Source organism: Pinus tabuliformis, chromosome 9 (assembly GCF_031772625.1).
Source record: "Pinus tabuliformis cultivar Carrire ecotype Pingquan chromosome 9, CPIR1, whole genome shotgun sequence".
Lineage (NCBI taxonomy): Eukaryota > Viridiplantae > Streptophyta > Pinopsida > Pinales > Pinaceae > Pinus > Pinus tabuliformis.
Window position 1 is genome coordinate 896,276,090 of NC_142307.1, and position 20,657 is coordinate 896,296,746.

Genomic DNA, 20,657 nt, shown 5'->3' on the forward strand with positions numbered 1-20,657 from the left:
TTTGTTAACATTATTCAAAGGTTATATTTGATTGCAAATAAAATTGGATATGATAGTTTTGTCATTATGCGATAAATCTCAAATGAGAACCGATGGATGAGATTATCCCCGCCTAGATCAACAGCGAAGGATGAGTTCACGACCCCCCCCCCACCCCCACGGGGGGGGTTCGAAAAGCCAATTTCAATAAACTGCCCACACATACCTGGCAGCTTCACAAAAACTTCAGGAACCCCCTCTCCAATACCACAAATCACCTACCCCCCCCCCCTGAAATGTGTTTTATCCTCCTGCTTCGCTCCTATGCCTGCTCACACCTTGCCACATGTCCGTCTCATATTTGTTCCCACCAAATAATCAGTATACCATTAAAATCCACCCACCAAACATTCATATAACCATTTATCATTTAATCCTTCACGCCAACGTCTAAATAATTAATTCGACGCGCCCAAAAAAATAGCTATAAACTATTTATTCATTCAATCCCCTCTTTTAAAAACCACACATTACTTTGCATACTCCCTTTCTCCATTTCATCTTCCAACAGCACGAGTGTTGTTTTGAATTCCACAATCGTGCAACCATCGTTCATATGCCAATGATCGTCATGATACAACGCAAAAAAATATTTTTGCTGGATACAGATAAAATAAAAGGAAGAATTAAGCATTAAAGGCCACCACTTATTCAGAATTTTGGAAGCAGACTTCTACAACATAGCACTGACTCCTGCCTGCACTTGATATTGAAAAGGGACAATTTCAATTAGCTTTTTTGGAACCTAAATTTCAAGTCCCTAAAAGTGCATAAGATTACAAAACATACATTTTTGCTTTTGACACCAAGAAAATTCATGCCATTGACCAAATTGACATGCATAACCAGGTTGGTGAAATTATATATTCCACATTGACAAGTTCAACTATGGAAGCCTCTAAACTGCAAGCTTCCCTAAACAATATTCACACACAATTGAAGATGGAGAGAATGTCATCTCTGGCTAAAGATACCAGAATCAAAGCTCTTGAATATTTGGTGATCAAACTAGGATATGATCCTAGTAATATCAAAGTAGCAGAAGAGATGATAAAAAATAAGAATGTTGACATTCAAGCATTGAGGAAGCAGCTTAAACTTCCTACTACTGAACATCCACAAGCTAAGGAAGTTGGTCAACTTGAAAAGGAAAAGAAAATATGTTCAAATTGATAGTTGAACAAAATGTTCAAATTCAAAAAATGGAAGTTGACATGGAATCACTCCTAAAATAAAAAGAGCAGCAACTCAATATTTTAGTTTCCATTCCTATAGCTACTACTTCTACAACAGGTACTTCAAAAATAGGGACATCTACAACAACAAACATCACAATAGAAGCACATTCTACTGATTCTGTTAGCACAAAGAATTAACCTCAAGGCTGAGAAAGGCAATTCTGAGGTAACCACAAACCAAGCTTTTGATCTGGCATCTAGCCCTGCCAGACCAGAGAGGGCTCTCTCTTTGCCAACAAAACATGGCTGCAATAAATGAAATTTTATGCTAGCTATGGAGTATGGGAATTTATTTGAAAATTTTTGGGTCAAAACAGAAAGAGAAAGGATGATTGGGATATGGAGTCGATGCCAGTTTCTGCCAGCAAACTTGGGGCAAAGTAAGTGCCATGTTCAGCCAGATAAAGATTGTGAATGTGAGAAGAATAGGGGAGAAAGCCCGCTGCCCTGCAGGCATCAAACAAGGGATGGATCTGCAACAGCAACTTTAGACAAAAGAGAATCATGAGGTTTCTCAACAGAGCATCTAGCAAAGGATGAATTCTGCTAAGACAACCATTACATCTAACAGCAAAATCATCATGAAAGGAGCATCATAGGGGATGGATTCCCAACACATCTCTTAGATAATATTGTATCAAGACAGAAAAACATAATGTATAAATGAATTTATGAGAAAACCATACTGGACATTTAAGCACCATGATGAATCCTGAGTCCAAAGGGCAGAAAATTGCTTTATTAAAATGATATTCAGGAAAACTTTACACAGTTCCAAGCAGCCTCTCTGCTACCAAAATCGAACCTCTATCTTTTAAAATTAATCCTATATATACTAAATTACAAATCTATTTTTATTTCCTTAACATAGGAAAATAAAAAAATTAAAAATAAAATCCTATCATAAAACTCTATATTATAAACTAAACAGTATTATAAACTCTTGTGAACTATGGAAAATAGGGTTGTTTTGAAAACCAAAATCAGTGAATTTTGGTCAAGATCTGCTTCCTTTAAGGGTGGAATTTCCACAAAATCTACCCTTTGACTGCCACCTTGCACTTGCCTACATGAATTTAGGAGTTAGTTGATCAACCTGTTGTTCTTGTTCCCCCAGAAAATGGAACTGAAGATTTTCCTGCTGATTTTGTAACCATTTGACAAACTGTTTCCACTTTTTCACTAGATGCTTTTGGAAATCTAGAAATGTTGGATTTTGAATATGATTCCCATCGAATGGTGGAGATACTGGGAATCAACTCCTAGCTGGCAAATATTATGCCACCTTCTTTAATCATATGATAAGCTCAAAAACCTCCATAAGCATCATCCGGTACAAATTCATTTTCATCCTTGACTTGTATCATTAAAGACACTGGGCTTCTATTTGGTGTAGCATGCTCAGGTGCAGAATCCAGAAGGTAATGCAACTCTAGTAGCTGTTTGTGGGTTACGAACATGACCAAGAGATGCTGGATTGGCTACCTTTCCTTGGGTGGGATCATAAGGTGGGACTGTCATTGTAAAATCAAATTTTTCATGTTGATTTCTTTCATATAAGCTTTCTCATACACTAGTGATGGAATCTCAGGTCTGGTCATTCTGCTATCAATTGTACAGATTTTCAGCCTAAAGGAAAATAAAGATTGTATGCTTGTGTTATTGCAAGCCATTCTTCATCATAATGTATCTCATTTGGCCCTGCATCAGATTCTATTTCGATAACCTGGAGAAAATGTGGCTAGGAAGACACTTATCCAATGCAAGAGAATTTTTTGATAGGTCCATTCTCCTCATGTTGAACTACAACTGCAAATTTAGTGTGAAAATGTGTAGAGAACCAATATGAAGGCTTCAGTTTTCAAAAGTTCTTCAGCATTCTAACTCCCAAAAGTCTTGTTTTTTATCTCATTTTCAAAATGGCTTGTGGCGAAGTAACTGCTTTGAATTTCCAAAGTTGGTTATACCATGGGGCCAATCGTGTGAAATAAATATATCTAGAGGCTCCTCAATTTGCATAAGCTTTTGAACATCATATTCACGCACATGATATATAGACCTGATATTGCTCTCATTGTAAGGTGCCCTTTCATAATGCCCTAAATAATAATTGCGTGATTTGAAAATGCCAGAAAGGCCACCAATGTGAATATTTCCAAACCAGATGACCCTAGCAAACTTCATAAAGAATATCCTTGGTGAAATCCATCCTCCATAGTAACTCAACACCACCAATCATCATTTCTACCACTCGAGACATCGATGGATGCGTTGTAGACACCTATAGAACTTTGTTTTTTAGAATGGTCCTACACGCAGCACCAAAGGGCTATGCGTAGCACCACACTTCCAGGAGCGTAGCGCCACCTCCTTTAGTTAGCTTAGCTCGATTTTTGTGGTTAAGGATGCAGGGGAGCAGATCTGGGCCTTCGGCAATACTTCCATGGGAACGATATCCTTATTAGTTTTCCATAGTTGTTTTAATAATTTCTTTCTCCTTATCTCTAACAACTCGTAATAAACATCAGTACATTTTACAATAACAAGGATAGGATGAGACCAATTTACTGTTAAACATGAGATCGCCCTTGTCTTTTCACAGAAGGGTAAAAGCGGTGCTCCCCAATATCTGGATATTCCAGCCTTGAGTGCTTATGCACAAATTCTGTCATTGGAAAAAATGGCACTAATCCAAAACTTCTAGCGTTGCTAAATAACCCAGCTACATGAAAATAAACAAGGAGAATACTTTGTTTCTCTTTCTAGTTTTCAATGTCTGAAGTTGGTTACATCTCAACGTTTATGCATTATTGGTTACATCATACAGGTTATAAACAGGGATCCCCTCCACTCCAGCGATAGCCAAAACTTGAGTAGATAAAACCTTTTCTTGAGTGGACCTGATCTTGGAACACTAGAAGATAATGACATTTGTCTCCACATGGATGCAAGCTCATCGTTCTTATCTTCATCACTTTCACTTTGCACATCTATATGTTGTAGAACATTTTATATTTTTTTCAAGGATATTATACAAGATGTGTTCTATTTGATAGTCAAAGATATTGTAAGAAGCTATGAGCTGCATGGCCAAATAGTGATACCCTTCTCCTTTTCAAAATCCACTAGATACCTATCAATTCATTCATCAATGATGTCATAAAAGAGGGATCTATATTGTGTTTTATGTTTAGAACTTCATGCTGAAGTTGAGAAACTAAAGAGAGCAGGCACTTTCACCATCTGAATTTTCAACTCCTTCCTCCCTACTGCTAGCTGAAAATGATGCTCTTGTTTGATAGTAACACCAAGAGGCATATGACCATCCTTTAGGCATACTTAGACACAGAAGTGTAGTTGCTTTATTGGAAGCACCAACCACTACACATTTGTTGTTTGTTGATTTGGAAGTTGCATAGGGATAAGAGTTGTTGGTTCTAAAAAACACCTGATCAGTTTCAACTATTACCACTCTACAACCACATCCAGTGAATCTTGCTTTTTTCATACACAGGAGCCAATCACTCATTTGATCATATCTTCTGATCCGGGAGCCGATTTTTAGAGTGTGATATACTGTTCGAAATCATTTTCCAAGCTGCTCCTGATGAACATGCTTATGACATGTTTTGTGTTGAAGATCATGTGGAAAACATCTAACCAAACCAAACCTAGTAAGAGCCCATGTAGATCCCTAGTGATAGGCTGAGAAGACTGGAACTAACAGATTCATCTGAACAATTGTCAAAGGCCATGGGAAACTTGTCTTTGAAGGATCAAGAAATTGAAAAACTCAAAATGAAGCTCCAAAAATTCAAGAACAAAGGATTAAGTCTAATAATGCAAATTTGGCTGAGATTCAAAAGAATTATAAATTAACTCAACAATTATAAGTTTATGAAAATGAATATTTAATTGCACAAACTATTGCTCATGCCAAATAAAATATTTGGATAGACATTAATGTATCAGTGACTGAGTTATGGCCTTCAATTGAAATTATTTTTGAGCAGGAAGATTTATTGCAGAGGTCAAAAACAGTAGCAGTAGAAATAAAGGACCTGAACCACAAACCTGAAGATGCTACAAGGATAATCAAAGTCCTAAACTCCAAGAAAAAAGATGAGATTGAAGAATTCAGCATTGAAGACAGAACTAAAGTTGTCTTAAAAGTCAAAAAGTTTATAACCAAGAAGAATTTGATGCTACAGCTCGAGAACAAGTGCCACAATTTGGAGGTTCGGATCAAGAAATTTCATAGGAAATTCAATGTTTTACATCATAAAGGACTTCCATCTTTGAAGGATAAAATTGGAAAATTGATTCCACTTGAAGATCATCAACAAAGGTTGCATGATATAGCAGTGGACACGACCAAATTTTCCAAAATCAGAGGAATTATTATTGGTAAAGCCTTCATTGAAGGTTTAAGTTATGATTTGTTAACTTAGCATGAAATTAAGAATTTTTTTCTAACTAGGCCCACTTTTGAAAAATATAGTGAAGTCGATGAGTCATATAGGAAATTGTTACAGTTTCTATCTCTGATGAAAAGAGATGGGATAACTTGTGTGAGCTCATCGAATAGGAACAAAATGCAAAATTTCAGCAGCAGACAGCAAAATTTCAGGGGTAGTGAACAGAAAAGCATATTTCTAGCTACATTCATCAACAACAGCCCTTGAAATCAGTTTAGATCCATTATTTTTAGTTCTATTTTTGTTTAGATATGTTTGAAATTCGAACTCTATAAATATTTTGTAGTTCAAAGAAGAAAGGGTTGAACCCTTTTGATGAACCAGTGAACATGCTTGTAACTTTCTAAGTTATTTATGAAGTTAATAGAAGGATTTTGGATTCATTCTAAGCAGCTTGTGTATCTTTGTGAGTTCTTCTAGTTATTCAATTATGTATTCATTTTATTTTTCTATGCACATGTTCAAGGTAACATAGAAGTCTGGGTAAGAATAGATTGAATATCAATCTCTCTAAAATCTCCTACAAAGTTATCATTATTTAAAGAGATTAATTAACTGAAATTGTTTGTCTTAGTTAATTCCTCTAAAATTTTAAATTGTTGCCTTCTGTCATCTCTTGCACATGTATTGTTTGGCTATAGAAAAATTCTATACGCATCTACTATATATAATAAATTAGATGTTCAATCTGAATATTTAAGGAATTATATATCTTCTTAAATTATGCTTTCCATATCATTTTTAAAGCTTAATTTTGTTAGAATGAGCCCTTTTGTTTTCTCAAAAATATTTAGGATTTGAATCTGTTTAAAATTTTTAAGAATTAGTCATCCACTCAAAAATTAAAAACATTACTTTAGATGCTTTGGCACAACCACTTAGCCTAGGATTGTATACAAAGGACCACACTAGAATCACGCTATTGTCGGGGAACAAAGATTGAAGCTTGTTTCCCTGGGACAACGATTATACTTGTCTCTTAACAGTGAATAAGAGGCCAGTAGGCTAAAATACTTTAGCTCGTGACTCTACATATCAAATATAGTTTCACGCAAGCATACCAGATCATCGTCAGATCCAAATCTTTTCTTGCCTTTCTCAGATCCAGAGATATTAGTTAGAATTGCATCAATTAGACATAGGTTAGAATACTCTATTTCTACTTCTACCTCTGTTCTATCTCAAATACCTTCACAATGTGACCCTTCATAGTCAACTCTAATTCTTGTTGAATTATCAGATCTTCCTCCAAAAGTTTTAGAAATCCTTTCTAGACGAGTATATCTTCAAACTGCACTTTTAGCCCATCATATTGAGGCTTTTGAACTTCCTTATTCACATTTGGAACCTACTGACAGTGAATAAGATCATAAACTTTCTCTTTATGAATATAAACCAATTGATTTTGAATCTTATTTTGTACATACTTATCCATTCACTTCTACTAAATCTGAAGAGGGACTTACTATTTATACTAATCCTCTAGATTTTGAGGATCCTCAAAAGGTTCTTCCTGAAGTTCAGAAGTTAGTTATTAATCCTCATTTCTTCCGGAAACCCAAACCTTCATCACCTCCTTCTTCTAGGAAAGTAGTTTCTCTTAAAAAGACAACTCCATCACAACATCAAATGGTTGTTATTCAACCAATTTTGGCAGCGCATTATGTGGCCTTAGTTCTTCCACCTGCATCCCAAATCCATGCTTTTCTTGATGGGTATTTATAAAATTTACCTAGATTTAATGGAGAGAAAAGGTCATCTACTGAAGATCACTTAATTGCATTCCTAGACTTTGTTGATAACATGATTATCGCCCTTTGCTTATGTACCTCCCTTTTATGTCACCTTGAAAATTCATGATTATCTTTTATATAATTGCATGTTACATTCTAGTGCTTCCCATAATCTAATTCCTAAAGTAATCATGGATCAACTTCAATTACAAATCATTAGACCATATCATGATACGTATACTTTTGATTCTAAGAAAATGCCTTGTCTCGGATTAATTAAGGATTTAGTGGTAACACTTGCTCAGATCTCTATCAAGAGTATAGACTTGGACATTGTTGTTACAGATATTCACCCAAAATTTGGAATGTTATTATCCAGATATTGTTGTGCCAAGTTAGGGGGAAGTCTGCAAATGGACATGTCTTATGCTACAATCCCAGTTTATAGAGGTGAACATTTAAGACTATACAATGAAATAAGATTCATTAATACAGTTTGTAATGTGAATCAAGCAATTAATCATCACATTTATGCAATTGAACAATATTTTGGATGATTTACTTTAGCTGCTAGTGATCTTCCAAATCCTCAAATCACCATTCAAGAAACTATCGTTACCCCTCAAATTGTAAACACTAATATTTGGAAAATGTACTTTGATAGAGAATTTTCCAAAGATGGGTTAGGGGCTAGAATTGTTCTCCTCTCTCTTGATAATAAAAATATAACCCGATCTTTTAAATTAGAGTTTGAAGTCACAAACAATGTGGCAGAATATGAAGCCCTAATTTTAGGATTGGGGTTAGCTAAGAGTCTGAAAGTTGAAAATTTGGTTGTATTTGGTGATTCAACATTGATTGTAAAACAAATTAGAAACTTGTGTCAAACTAAGCATCATAGGCTCATAGCTTATAGGAATGAATTTTGGGTCTGTGTAGATAATTATTTTCAAGCCTTCAATATCACATCAATCCAAAGAGAAGAAAACATTCATGTTGATGCTTTGGAAATTTCTGTTGGTTCTTTTAAAATACCTGATCCTTTGCAATTTCATTATCAGATTGAAGTAAAACACACACCTTCCATTCCTAACAATCTTAAACTTTGGTATGTTTTTGAAAATGGTGAACAATTAAAAAAAAATTACAGGAAATATATGAATTTTCTGCTTTACATGTGGAAGAAGAACACATTGATGAAATCAAATCAAATGAGGATGATCAAAATTCACATTTAGAACAAAATATTGTTGATCATGATATCATTCAGTTATCAAATAATTACATTCCAAAAGGATTAGTTCCCCTTGAAAAATTGTTTGATCATAATGATGTGTCAAAAAATTCATTGTTAAATTCTTAGCAAGAAAAAGTTCAGGACTGTAATATTGGTATATCTGAGGAATTAGAAAAGTTAAAATTTCAGCATCATTGCCTCAAGAAATCAAAGACAAATATATCAATCTTTACAAACATTATAGAGATGTATTTTCATGGTCATATGAAGAATTGAAAATCTATGACGCGACCAATATTGAATATAAAATTCCTGTCAAACCTGAAGCTAAACCATTTCAGCATAAATTAATAAGAATAAACCCAATATTGCTTCCATTCATTAAGAAAGAATTTAAAAATTTATTGGATGAAAAATAATTGTTCCCTTAAGATATTATGAATGGATAGCAAACCTAGTACCAGTTAGGAAGAAAAATGGTGAAATAAGATTGTGTGATGACTTTAGGAATCTGAACAAATTGTCTTTAAAAGATAATTATTCATTACCAAAAAAGGACCAACTACTTTAGAGGGTTTCAAGTTCAAATAGGATTTCAACATTAGATGGCTTTTCTAGATATAACCAGATTGAGGTTAGTCTAGAAGACAGAGAAAAAACAACATTTACAACTCTGTGGAGTACATTTATGTATGCCAAGATTCCATTTGGTTTAATCAATGTTGGGGCAACATTTCAAAGAGAAATGTATCTCACATTCATTGGTAATATAAATAAATTTATTGTCATTTATCGTGATGATTTAAATGTATTTTTGTATTTTGATGAAAAACTCTTGAAACATTTGAGAAAAGTTTTTGAAAGATGCAGGAAATATGGGATTTCTCTTAATCCCAAAAAGCTACTTTTGCCTTCAAAGAAGGAAATATATTGGGACATATAATTTCAAAGGAAGGAGTTGTTATTGATCCAAAAAGAGTATCAACAATTCAGGTAGTTAGCTTACCTAGAAACATAAAGGGAATTCAATCATTTTAGGAAAAATAAATTTCTTAAGAAGATTTATACCTAACTATGCTGAGATTGTGAAAGATATTACAGATATGCTAAAAAAGGATCATGAAGTCAAATGGAAAATATAGGATAGATATTCTTTTTCACAGATCAAGAAATCCATTTCAGAAGCTCCAATGCTAGTTAGTCCAGATTACTCATAACTCTTTAGTATCTTCTCCTTTTCCTCTGACACTACCATAATAGTTGTTTTACTACAAAGAAATGATGATGGATATGAGCAAACAATTTCCTTTTTCAGTAAAGTGATGAGAGATGTTGAATTCATATATGACATCATAGAGAAGCAAGCCTATGCCCTTCTCCAAGCTCTAAAATCATACAATATTTATGTCTTACATTCTCCTATTATTGCTTATGTCCCCAACAATGCAATGAAAATAGTTTCAACACAACCTGATACAGATCGAAAGAGGGGAAGATGGATTGCCAAGATACTTGAGTTTGATATGGATATCAAACCCACCAAACTAGTGAAAGGACAGGGTTTAGTTAAACTTTTAGCTGAATCAAATTGTAAGATTCTTGGTATCAACACCATTTTGCAGTTTTTAGCAAAGAAGAATCCACAAGAACCTTCTCATATTTCAAATGAGGAGAATCCACAAGAACCTTCTTCCATTTCAAATCTTGTTCCTCTACCTCTACATATTGATGACAAAATTTTACTTTCAAATTGGTATAAGACATAGTGAATTTTCTTCTAGATTTAAAGTATCCTCCTAAATTTACAAAGAATCAATCTAGATCTCTTAGACTCAAAGCTATGAAATATCGTATCATAAATGCCAATTTATATTGGAAGGATCCTCTGAATATCCTTTTATTATGCTTGACTGAAAGTGAAACCGAAGGAGTCATTGAATAGTTTCATGAAGGAATTTGTGAAGGACATTATGCTTGGAAGGCAAGCAAGTTTCTATTGGCCCAAATTGTTTGCAGAGGTTGGAGAAAAGGTAAGAAGTTGTATCCCATGTCAGATATTTGCTTGAAAATAGATGCTAGAAGAACTTCCCCCTGTCCCATTTTTAATGGAAGCTTCGTTTTTACAATGGTGATTAGATTTGATAGGTGAAATAGATCCATATTCTAGCAACCAACATACATGGATATTAACTGCCACTAATTACTTCATTAAGTGGGTAGAAACTGTAGAAATTTCACCTATAGATCAAACTGGTAATGCAATGTAGTAAAGAAAAACACGTGATCTACTTCTACAAAACATTAAGCGGAAGCATAATCGAATTCATGAGCAACATCAAGTAGAAACATGCATAACTGATCAAGAGAAATAATCACACATAACACAAGATATATCCAAGGGAAAGAACCATCATAAAACCCCAACCATGTATTATCAATCAAGTGTAGATCCTCAACAACATACAAAAAGAATCAGCTCAATAGCTATCCTGCTCTCTCTGTAATCAGAAGATCCTAATGATCTTCAATCAAAAGATGAAAATCATGGACTACCTAGGCCTTAATATATAGGCCACAAGTCCTCCAATCTCCTATAATAGATCCTTCTCCATGCAAGGAATACTTACTAGAAATATCCAAGCATCTGATAGTACACTATCCCACATCTGATCTCAACTAGGTCTCTAACAAAACTGACATGCAACAGTTATCCATGAGTGAATCCTCAGTTATCTAAAATAATAGTTGTCACATGCATGCAAGCATTAACAAACTGTATTTTATTATTTTAACAACTTTTTAAAATAATCTAACTAGACTTGACTAGTTAGAACTAAGTCAACTGATTCTCTCATTATAGAACTCATACTTATTCCCTCAATCAATGGAGGAAATTAAGGATAAATTCTTCAATCAATGGGACAACTCATGTGCATGCTCACAAAGACTTCAAATTCGAATTTCCTTAACTAATTAACTCAACTGAATTAATTAATTGATATTTCCAACTGTTGTTAAGACCAAAATTAATTTTACTTCCTATTGATAGACTAGGGACTGCTATAAATAGGAAGGGACCCAGAAATGCTATTTTTAAAACTTTCTATTTTTAGCAGTTTCACCTCTCACCCAATGTGGCCAATGACCTCACTGGCCAAACTTCTATTTTGAGACATGCAATTTTTAGAAGTCCTATTTTTAGCACATTCTAAATTTAACATTTCTTGTTGCACATTTTTCAACACTCCCTCTCAACAAGAAAAGCTTCATCTCGAACCCGATCTTATAACTCTAGAATGTTCTACATGCAACACATCTATCTGGTCCACTTGCTCCAACAACACTTGGAAAAAAAACACTCCCAACTGACCACTCTGTTGGGCTAGGAACATACTCTGATGATGAAGCTCTACCTGCTGCTGACAAGTGCTCCCTCTCTAACATTTGCGCTACCGCAACATCTCCATGCATCTCGCATCGTTGCACACCTCTCTGTGCCACCTAGCACTGTGCAAAACACTTTTGCCTCTCGCATTGCTGCAACCTGCTAGCTATGCGCTGTCCTAGGATTCCATGCACTATAGCTCTCTCTGCCGCTCCATTTGCATCTGTCTCTACCCAATCAGTCAGTTCCTGCTACTCCACATTGGGACTCCCATAGCAAGGTCTCATCTAAGAGGTTGGGTACCTTAAGGATCCTGCCCCTCCTCCTTGGGATGATCACACTATATCGCCCCACCTCCTTCCTGGAGGTATGGCTACTTGTGATCCCTCAGCCCACCTAGCTAGAATTTTCCCCCTACTGGAGGTCTCTGCATGAGTAGATGTCTCTACTCGATCTCCACTCAGCTTCCCCTGTTGTGGCTACTCCACAACCTCCTGAAGTTGCTGCACCAATCATGGCACCTCCACAATCGTCTGAGACTTCTTCTGGATCTGCATTTTGAGAGGTAATATACCCTCCCTCTCAACCACCAAGTCTCCATCAGTTGTCTTGCTACTCAAGGCTTTGCATGCATCTTGAACCTCAAAACCATATAGGTTCTTGACCCATGAACCAATCTGCTTCACATGTCTAGTGATGATGTGTCTAAGGAAAACCTTTCCCTTACTAAAGGCTACATCATAGCCTCTGTCTTCCAGCATCGCGATCAACACCAAGTTTCTCTTCAGTCCTGGTACATATTTGACATCAATCAAGGTAAGGCGAGATCCATGATCCCTCTGAAAAATAATCGTGCCTACACCTGAGACACTATACTTCTCATCACTACCCATCGCTATGAGTATCTGGAGATCTTTCTCCTCCAAAGTACTGAACAAACTCTTGTCATCGGTCATGTGGAAAGAAGCTCCACTATCAAGAAACCAACCACTTCCCACCATGGATGAAACCATGTATGCGAAGAATGTGAAATCCAACTCAAACTGTGAAGCAAGTGCCTCACCTTCAAATCCTTCCTCAGATCCATTCTTAGATTTCCTCTGTGGACAATTTGCAGCATAATGGCCCACCTCATGATAATGAAAGCATCGCACTTTCGATTTGTCAACCTTCTTCCCATCATTAGAAGAACTGGATTCAGAAAGAGAAACCTTTGCCTCCCCCTTCTTCGCCTTACTCGCTAAGGCATAGTTCTCCTCATCATGCATGGATGAAGAACTGTCTCTGGTGCTCCGTTTGATCTCCTCCTGCATCAAATCCAACCATAGTCTTTCCCAATCTGGCAATTTCTCCCTTCCATTCACTGAGTCCTGGTAACTATGCCTATAGGTTTTAACCCTATACAGAAATCACCTGCATATGAATTCTAAAACAAAAGAAATAAACGATGCGAGAGCATAACACATAAAACACATATACACAGAGATTTTCTTGTGGATCCCGAAACCGGGACTACCAGCTTGATTTTTCATTATGTTCCTTTCAATGTTACAATACATATTTATACATGCCAAAGCATCCAATACCATGGACCAAAAACCATCACGTCCAATACCATGGACCGAAAACCATCATGTCTAATACCATGGACCAAAAACCATCGCGTCCAAAAAACATGTGCGAAAATCATGCACAAACCCATAGGTGGGTCTGCCCAACCTAACATAGGGTCCAAATGACCCCATAAAGTGGGGTTACGAGTGCCCTTCAAACCCCCTGTTAACTACGTGGAAAGAATATAACACAACTCAACATTCTCCCACTTGTTGTTTTCTTTCCACAGTGGGCCACAAGAGATCTTAGTCATTTTCCCAGCCCTGAAATGCCCACTGTCTCTCTACACCAAGAGAACATTTCAGAGCTCACGGATTTTGTCAATGCATCTGCAGTATTCTTCAAAGTGTCCAACTTTACCAGCAACACCTTTTTGTCTTCTATCATATCCCTCACAAAGTGATACTGAACATCAATGTGCTTTGTCTTTGAATGATATGCAAGGTTCTTTGCCAAGAAAATTGCACTTTGGCTGTCACAGTCTATCCTTATAGCTTCATGTACTAACCCCATACTTGAACACAATCTTTGCAACCAAAATGCTTCCTTGCTTGCATGAGTGGCTGCCATGTATTCTGCCTCTATAGTTGATAGTGCCACTACATATTGTTTCTTACTCATCCAACTGATTGCACCTCCAAATAGGTTAAACACATACCCACTTGTAGATCTTCTATGATCCAGATCTGCAGCCCAGTCTGCATCAACGAAGCCACGAATATCCAACACTCTGTCCAATCCTAGTCTTCCTTGGTAGCACAGACCATAATCACTAGTGCCACGCAAATACCTGAAAACCCGCTTCACTGTTGTCCAATGCTCCTTTCCTGGTTTTGACATAAACCTGCTCAATACTCTCACTGCATGTGCAATGTCTGGTCTAGTACAGACCATTGCATACATCAGGCTACTGACTGCACTTGCATATGGAACATGGGACATGTCCTCTTCCTCTTCTTGTGTCTTGGGACATTGTTCAGCAGATACCCTCACACCTACTAGAATAGGAACCTTCACCAGTTTACTATCCTGCATATTAAACCTCTGCAGTATTGTCTTGACATACTTCCTCTAGTTTAACTAGAGCTTCCTCTTTGCCCAATCTCTTTTAATTTCCATGCCCAAAATATAGTTTGCAGCACCAAGATCTTTCATGTCGAATTTGGAGGACAATTGGGTCTTCAAATCTTGGATAATTTCTTAGTCATTTCCAACCAGCAACATATTATCCACATACAAGACAAGATAAATAACACAGTCACCAATTAATTTAAAATACACATAGTGATCTACTTTGCTTCTAGTGAAGCCAAGTCCCCATATAAATGTATCAAATTTCTGATACCACATCCTTGGTGACTGTTTTAACCCATACAGAGACTTCTTTAACTTGCATACCATTTCTTTCTTACCCTTCGCTGTAAAGCCTTCAAATTGCTTCATGTAGATTTCCTCTTCCAGATCCCCGTGAAGAAATGTAGTCTTCACATCCATCTGTTCTACCTCAAAATCAAAAGCAGCAGCAACAGATAAAAGTAATCTAATAGAAGCTACCTTGGCAACAGGAGAAAAAATATCACCAAAATCAATTCCTAGCACCTGGAAATAACCTTTTGCTACCAACCGAGCTTTCTATTTCTCCACTTTTCCTTCTACATTTGTCTTCTTTTTGAACACCCATTTGCTGCCAATGGGTTTCCTTCCAACTGGAAACTCCACCAGATCCCAAGCCTGATTTTTGTGGAAAGATGCCATTTCATCAACCATGGCCTCTTTCCAGAGTTTTCCATCCTCTAAATCTACTGCTTCTTTCACAGTTCTGGGATCATTGTCAGTAATAGATAAAGCAAAATTTGAATAGAAAGCAGATGGACTATACCTTTCAAGCTGCCTTCTTTCTCGAACTGATCTTCCCACAACTGGAGTTTGTGGCTCTTCATCTTCTGATTCCTTCTCTGCTGTAGAGTATGATTCTTCCTCCTTTAGCTCAAACTCTATTTTCTCAAGTTCCTTTTGTTGGACTTCATTTTTAATAACATCTTTTAGCTCTCTGAACACCACATCTCGGCTATACACAACCTTCCATGTGACTGGGTTCCAAATCTTATAACCCTTTAAACCATCCTTATACCCAATAAAGATGCACTTTTCAGATTTACTATCCAACTTGGTTTGTTTCTCCTTTGGAACATGTACATATGCATCACATCCAAATACCCTCATACGTGAAAGAGAGGGTTTCTTACCAGTCCATACCTCTTGTGGAGTCAGATCCTCAAATGCTGATGAAGGTGACCTATTGACCAGGTAACATGCAGTTGTTGAGAATGCAACAAGATGATGGAGCTTAGTGGAAAGGAGTCGCCTTCACTAAGTGGGCCCGCAGACTATTTTTGGCGCAAAGTCTATTTTTAGACTATGTCTATTTTTAGACATATGGATCATGGTCTATGAGTTGCAGGATGCTATTTGTGCATGATTGGTCATGTTGGTAAAAATAGATGGACCTCTATTTTTAGATATATGGGCAGAGTCTATTTTTAGACTGCCAGTCTAAAAATAGAACAGTCGAATATTATTAGCTCATAATAATATTTGGACTATAAACATTATCTTATCCTCTTGGAGCACTTTAGTTTGAGCTACAGATGTGGCACATGCAGCTGTCAGAAGGAAATATGTTTTTCTTGTGGGTCAGTTGAGCTATTGCACGCAGGACTTCAGTTAGAACTCATGTGGTTGAGTTTCGGTGGAGTTGATTGTGGAGTTGATGGAGTTGTGTTCAGTTTGACTTGGTTAAACTAGTTGTATTTAGTCTAACTAAAGAATACACTAGTGATGAGTTGTGTGAATTAATTATTAATTAATTCACTAATTATTAACTCATAAAGCAACTAAAGAATACATCAGTTAACTCAATGCATGGACAGTTCAGTGGAGACAGGTGTTAGAGGTTGAGATTGCTGTCAGTTGTGACTATAGTTGTGCATGAGATTTTGCACATGCATGGATTGAGTATTGCCAATGACGATTGCGTGGTTCAGCCAAAAAAAATGATGAGTTTGGATCAGCCATACTCATTCATTCTCTTGCAGGATTGCGCAGTGGAGGCAGGAAAAGCAGTGGAGGAGATTTGAACCTGTGATTGATTCAGATCTGAGCTAGTTTGTGTGTAACAAGTGGAGATAGTACTGAGTACTTGTGAGGAGTATTGTACTATGTATTGTTACATGTTCTCAATCATTATAATATACAGATAGTGTGGGGTTTTTAGCTATAAGCTTTCCCCGGGTTACATACTATGTTAATGTATGCATGCGATTGATGTTTCATTGATTTTAATGCTACTAAATTGATGATCAACGTAGAGGAGGTTATGTATTATGCATGTATTCCGCAATAGTGTATAATCGGGATAATCTTTGTGAATAAGTGTTTATTATTCAAAATTTCTACATGGTATCAGAGGAGATTTTATCATCAGATATATTATTCAGAAAGTGATTACATTTTATTTCTTCAGGCAGAGTCTGTAATCGAGCCAGGTAGCCTCTGGATTCATCCTTCTTTTGGAAGGTGAGATATCCGGTGAATGCCCATACAGTCGATATTTGTACAATAAATACTTTGTTCTCACGAATTTTAGATCAAAAGCGGTTGAGTTTTGAGTTGGTGGAATGGCGCTCAAGGATAAACTCAGAAACATCAAAGCTGAGAATGGAGATGCCACAGATTGTCTGCAGAAGAAGAAAAATAAGCAAGTTGTTGGATCTGCAACGGGAGAGGCCTTAGCCTCGTAGTTTGAGCTGGATTTTTCGTTGATCGCATGCTTGGTATCAAGTTTGATGGGATCGGTATGGTTCTTGGATAGTGGTGCGTCTTCTCACATGACAGGAGATCGAGATTTGTTTTCTGATCTGGATGAGAAAGATCTTGGAGTGCACATCGAGATGAGAGATGATGGTAGATACAGTGCGACCGGTATCAGTACCATTTCCTTTGAGAGGGAGTCTGGTAAACCCTTCAGATTGAAGGAAGTGATGCATGTTCCAGGATTGAAGAAGAATCTTATCTCTGTGGCGATGTTAGAAGACAAGGGATATGATGTTGTCTTCAGCGAGGGAAAAGCTTTCCTACGTAGCAAGACAACTGGAGAAACCCGGAAGATAGGGGTTCGAGTCAGGAACCTTTATCAGTTGCATGTAGATGCATGCAAAGCCTTGAGCAGCAAGGCAACTGATGGAGACTTGGTGGTTGAGAGGGAGGGTATATTACCTCTCAACATGCAGAGCCAGAAGAAGTCTCAGACAATTGTGGAGGAGCCACGATTGGTGCAGCAGCTTCAGGAGGTTATGGAACAGCCATAACAAGGGAAGCTGAGAGGAGATCGAGTAGAGACATCTACTCATACAGAGACCTCCAGTAGGGGGAAACTTTGATCCAGGTGGGTAGAGGGATCGCATGCAGCCATACCTCCAGGTAGGAGGTGGGGTGATGTGGATTGATCGTACCAAGGAGGAGGGGCATGATCCTTGAGGTACCCAACCTCTTGGATGAGACCTTGCTACAGGAGCCCTGATGTGGAGTAGCAGGAACCAACTGATTGGGTAGAGACAGATTCGGATGGAGTGACAGAGAGAGCGATAGTGTAGGGAATCCCAGGACAGCGCATAGCTAGCAAGCTGCAGCAATGCGAGAGGCACAAGTGTTTTGCACAGTGCTAGGTGGCACAGAGAAGTGTGCAATGGTGCGAGATGCATGGAGATGTTGCAGTAGCACAGATGTCAAAGAGGAAGCACTTGTCAGCAGCAGGTAGAGCTTCAACATCAGAGTATGTTCCTAGCCCAACAGAGTTGTCAGTTGGGAGTGTTTTTGTTCCAAGTGTTGATGGAGTAAGTGGACCAGGCAAATGTGTTGCATGTAGAACATTCCAGAGTTGCAGGATAGGGTTTGCTGATAATCCATATCTTGTTGAGAGGGAGTGTTGAGAATGCAACAAGATGATGGAGCTTAGTGGAAAGGAGTGGACTTCACTAAGTAAGCCCGCATGCTATTTTTGGCGCAAAGTCTATTTTTAGACTATGTCTATTTTTAGACATATGGATCATGGTCTATGAGTTGCAGGATGCTATTTATGCATGATTGGTCATGTTGGTAAAAATAGATGGACCCCTATTTTTAGAAATATGGGCAGAGTCTATTTTTAGACTGCCAGTCTAAAAATAGAACAGTCGAATATTATTAGCTCATAATAATATTTGGACTATAAACATTATCTTATCCTCTTGGAGCACTTTAGTTTGAGCTACAGATGTGGCACATGCAGCTGTTAGAAGGAAATACGCTTTTCTTGTGGTTCAGTTGAGCTATTGCATGCAGGACTTCAGTTAGAACTCATGTGGTTGAGTTTCGGTGGAGTTGATTTTGGAGTTGATGGAGTTGTGTTCAGTTTGACTTGGTTAAACTAGTTGTATTTAGTCTAACTAAAGAATACACTAGTGATGAGTTGTGTGAACTAATTATTAATTAATTCACTAATTATTAACTCATAAAGCAACTAAAGAATACATCAGTTAACTCAATGCATGGACAGTTCAGTGGAGACAGGTGTTAGAGGTTGAGATTGTTGTCAGTTGTGACTATAGTTGTGCATGAGATTTTGCACATGCATGGATTGAGTATTGCCAATGAAGATTGCGTGGTTCAGCTAAGAAAAAAGACGAGTTTGGATCGGCCATACTCATTCATTCTCTTGCAGGATTTCACAGTGGAGGCAGCCAAAGCAGTGGAGGAGATTTGAACCTTGTGATTGATTCAGATCTGAGCTAGTTTGTGTGTAACAAGTGGAGATAGTACTGAGTACTTGTGAGGAGTATTGTATTATGTATTGTTACATGTTCTCAATCATTATAATATACAGATAGTGTGGGGTTTTTAGCTGTAAGCTTTCCCCGGGTTGCATACTGTGTTAATGTGTGCATGCGATTGATGTTTCATTGATTTTAATGCTGCTAAATTGATGATCAACATAGAGGAGGTTATATATTATGCATGTATTCCACAATAGTGTATAATCGGGATAATCTCTGTGAATAAGTGTTTATTATTCAAAATTTCTACAGCAGTATCTATCGCCTCTGCCAAGAATTCCTGTCCTAACCTGGCACCACTGAGCATGCTTCTTGCCCTTTCCATCAACGTCTTATTCATTCTTTCTGCAACTCCATTTGCTGAGGTGTATATGGAGCAGTCTTTTGTCGTGCTATACAACACTTCTTACAGAATTCTTCAAATTCCTTACTGCAAAACTCTCCACCATTATCTGTCCTCAACACCTTTATCTTGTTCTCTGTCTGGTTTTCCACCAGAGCCTTAAATTCTTTAAACCTGTCAAAGACTTCAGATTTCTTCTTAAGGAAATATATCCATGTATTCCTTGAGAAGTCATCTATAAATGATACATAGTACACAAACTTACCTAGTAATGGAACCTTCATAGGTCCAAACACATCACTGTGCACAAGTTCTAATATTTGTTTCACCCTCTTACTACCAAAGGGGAAACTCACTCGATTCTGCTTCCCATATACACAATTTTCATAGAAATCAAAATCCAGAGAGCTATTACTCATACCTCCTACCATACCTTTACCATGAAGTATTCGAAGAACCTTCTCTCTAATATCTCCAAGCCTTTGATGCCACAACATGGTCTTCTCTCCAAAGACCACCAGATTTTCTGCTCCACTTTCAGGAACCACAGAACCGTTGCACCCATCAATAACAATGCTACCTTGTAGCTTGTATAGAGTTCCAATCCAAACTCACTGCATCAATACCAGTGCTCCCCGAACCATCTTGTAGGTATCCTTCTTGAACATTGTTTTTACACCTGCATCATCTAGCTTGCTTACAGAAATCAGATTTCTGGCT

The 20,657-nt window shown here is 37.3% G+C and overlaps 1 pseudogene; it reads right to left on the bottom strand.

Moving 5' to 3' along the window:
* Positions 1–2,584: 2,584 nt before the first annotated feature.
* Positions 2,585–20,657, bottom strand: part of LOC149151652 (lariat debranching enzyme-like) — a 29,444-nt pseudogene continuing 11,371 nt past the window's right edge.